The sequence below is a fragment of the Trypanosoma equiperdum genome, assembly GCF_001457755.1.
Source record: "Trypanosoma equiperdum strain OVI genome assembly, contig: ctg_1712, whole genome shotgun sequence".
NCBI lineage: Eukaryota > Euglenozoa > Kinetoplastea > Trypanosomatida > Trypanosomatidae > Trypanosoma > Trypanosoma equiperdum.
This window is the reverse complement of record NW_027123741.1, coordinates 1-364: the sequence shown is the minus strand read 5'-3', so window position 1 is coordinate 364 and position 364 is coordinate 1.

Sequence of the window (364 nt, the reverse complement as noted above, 5' to 3'; positions counted from 1 at the left end):
TTTTTTTCTTTCGTTTTTCCGTTCCCGTATTTGTTTTGTCACTTGTGGAAGTTCAGACATTTTAGTGTCTCTTTCCTTCCTTCCTTTGCTTTTTTTTTGTTCGTTTTTGTGTGTTTGCGTGCGTTTGTGCTTATGTTTATACATATATGTGTGTGGCTTCCTTCTCACTTCCCTCCGTGTTGTTATTTATTGTTATTGTTGTTGGAGTACTCGCCGAATTTTTGGAACCCAGCAACAACAAAGAAAAAAGGACAGTAACGCTCAAAAAAAAAAAATAAAATAAAATAAAAAATAACAAAAAAAATAAAATAATAAAAAGGTAACAGAAGAAAAAGGAAAAAAAAGAAGAAAAAAGACAAAAAAA